We start from the raw sequence: 3434 nt of genomic DNA on the forward strand, positions 1-3434 counted from the left end.
CACTAGTCTAGATGAGATAGTACATAAAATATATGGGAATGTTATTTATAAAATGAATACCAAAATGTATTTCGAGTTTTTAATCACTAATTTCATTACAGATACTTCAGATGCTCCAAAATAACATCCGTCCACGGGCACAAATTTCATTTCTTCCTTCAATATACATACTATGTAATGGAATTATTAACAACACACATAAATATGGGCAAAAGGATGCCCCTCCTCTAAAAAAAAGCAGCATAGAAATGGAGTGCGAAAGGAAAAGAAAGAACACATGTACATGGTACAATATATGGAGAACACAAAGCCTGGGAAATGAAATTTCATTAACAGAATTATCTTTATTCATAAGCAACTTTTATTACTTACAAATCATGCACTAATGCACATAATGGGTACCGTAGAAATGTTTTTAAGAAGTAGCGATTCTTCTCCACACTTCTTAATGAAGAAACTTAAGACTCAGAGGACAGTAACTTGCCCACAGTCATGCAGCCTGTAGAGGGGTGTTCCTGGGATAATGGCCCTTGTTTATCTGACTCCAGTTTCCTGGGCATTCTCCCTAATGTGTAGAATGTGGATAAGATACCCAAAAGATGAGTCCTAGAGGGGCATGATAGGACTGTTGTAGGAACACAAAAGACACGTTAGGGAAGACGCAGCGCTACAATGGAAAGAATGGAAACTGGGAAAGGGCCCTGTGGCTACACTGGTCTCAAAGGAGGCCTGGGGATATGAGAAGTTATTCTTGTGTGGCCAATGCTGAATGCAACAACCAGGATACTTGAACTGACTGTTCCAGGGCAGTGGCTCTCAAAGTGTCCTAGAACAGCAGCATGAGCATCACCTGGGAGTCCATTAGAAGTGCAAAGAGGAACTGAGTGGTGCCTTTGGAGGGGGTCACCTTTAGATTGAGTGATTAGGGAAGACCTTGCAGGAAGTAACGGAAGTTAAAGCCTGAAGGTGAAGAAACCAACCAGATAAGTAGGAAAGAAGAGCCTTCAGGAAAGGGACCAGAAGGTGCAAAAGCCCAGAAGCTGGAAAGCGACGTGGTCAAGGAACATGGCTTGAGCTTAAAGCTTGAGCAGGGGGCAGAACGCACAGGGCCTTGCAAGCCTTGATGGGGACTTGGGATATGATTCTAGGAGCAACGAGAGGCCATTGGTAGTATTTGTGCGGGAGCTGCTGGGTGAAGAATGGTGGGTCAAGGGGAGTCAGGAGATGCCAGGAGAAGAGTTGGATGTTTCTATGGAAATGAGATAACCCTTCTTCCTCTAAGAAATGAAGGAAGATAGTGTCAACTCGGCTGTTTGCAGGTGAAGAGAAGGGGAAATGGTCGTCGCATTGGAGGGGGCTCACTTGCTCAGGAGTTTTGGTGCCAGGGGGTCGAGGAAGTTTGCCAAGCAGCAGTAAATGTTGAAGCAGTGCTAATAGTTTGTACTGGGCCAAGAGGATAAGATTTCGTGATTTTTCAAAATTACATTTACTGCCTGGGAGCAGGAAGGGGAGAAATAGAATAATGATTCAGAATTGGAGCTTGAAGTGGTGTGCCTGGGGAAGGGTTGACAGAGAACGCCTAAAGTTGAAAGGTTATCTTGGGGGGGAAATGGAAGCAAAAAGGAAGAACAGACCAGCTGGAAACGGGGGAGAGAAGTGCCTGCAGGGCTTGGTGAAGAAACAGACCTGGGTCACCAGGCCTGCTGAAATGGAGGCCATGCTCAGCCTTTCCCTCCCTGCTAAAAAAGGGAAAATCTTCTCTTTAAGTAACAGGTTACTTTAAATTTTCATGGCGAATTTGAAAGAAAAATGGTTGAACTAATTTTTGAATTAAAATAGAAAAAACTTTCAACTCTCTTTAAGGGTTCTTGTGGCCTCTTGCAGGAGACAGAGGGAAGAAGGTGAGAAGCAGGCAGCAGATGGAAGCAGAAGGAAAGAAACGCGAGTTAAAGAATGACCCGCTAGGTTGTGACGTTGGTTTGTTTTTTCACTTGAGCTGTGTACTTCATTGGTATTTCACCTTTTAGCTTGGCCCTTAGATTACATCCTCTTCTCAGGTCGTCTCCCAAGTGCACAGAGCAACAACAGGCTGACTGACTGAACTCTCCCATCCCGAGACTGCGCAGGAGGAGGAGAACATTAACCCATCCGCCTTACTAAATGTAAATAGCGCCTGTGAAACTTGGGGAGTTGTTGCCCTCATGTGGCCGATCCTGGAAATAACAGCCAAGATACTTGTGTTCCAGGGCAGTCTTTTCAGTGTTTTCCAGATCAGCATCAGCAACACCTGAGAAGTTAGAAATGCAAAATCTCGGAATCCAGACCTACTGAATCAGTTTTGCTGGACCCCACCCCAAGCCCATCTTTTAACAAGCCCTTCAGATGATTCTGATGAACGCTAAAAGGTTGAAAAACACTCTTTTCAAAGCAGTTCATGCTCCAGTATCCCCATCATCCCCCAAAATGTAATATATTGCTAATTTCTAGTTTCAAGAATAGCAGCACTTCCTAGCGTTAATCCTACCCCTCCATGTTCTGGTCTCCAAAACCTCCTGTCTCCCCAGGAATCTTATTCCATCAAGCAGCCCCTCAATTTAATACCTGTGATTAAGAACCCAACCTCTTCTTGCAGCAGGGCTATTTCCCTCTACTCTGCAGAGCCGCCTTTTTGGGGAGAGCAGTCTGTTTCCCATTTCTTGCTTCTCACTTTCTCCACTGTAACTGCTCTAAGAAGGACCCACGTGTTTTTCTCTCCTTCCCCAGAAACTGCTCTCGGATTTTTCCTTCCTCAGCCAGTCTCCCTGCTCCTCTCTTCCACCCACCCTCACTTAAATTCCTTTCCCTGAGCAACTCCGCGGGTAGGATGGTAGGTTCATCTAGAACTGATGCGCCCACACCGCCTGCAGCTCCAGCAATCTGTGAAGAGCTCTGCATTCCCCAAGGTGCCGCTGCGCAAAGAACGCTGACCCATGGGGTCCACTCCATAGCCTGGGGTGTTCTATATTGAGTATTCTTTCACCAGTATTTCACTTGATACCAACACTGTGACTTGAAGGTAGAACAAGTGTTAGCTCCAAAGGATTGAAAAACAGATTCCATAAGGGGTTGTACTTTTTTTTGAGGACGATTAGCCCTGAGCTATCTACTGCCAATCCTCCTCTTTTTGCTGAGGAAGACTGGTCCTGAGCTAACATCTGTGCCCATCTTCCTCTATTTTACATGGGACGCCTGCCACTGCGTGGCCTGACAAGCCGTGCACATGTCCACACCAGGGATCCAAACCGGCGAACCCTGGCCTGCTGAAGGGGAACGTGTGAACTTAACCACTGCGCCAATGGGCCGGCCCCCAAGGGGTTGTATTAATGTACCTTAAACAATAACTGATAATGGGTGGGCTTCATTTTTTTTAACAAAGCGTCCAAACACACCAGGGG

This window comes from Equus przewalskii, chromosome 19 (genome assembly GCF_037783145.1).
Source record: "Equus przewalskii isolate Varuska chromosome 19, EquPr2, whole genome shotgun sequence".
NCBI classification, from domain to species: Eukaryota; Metazoa; Chordata; class Mammalia; order Perissodactyla; family Equidae; genus Equus; species Equus przewalskii.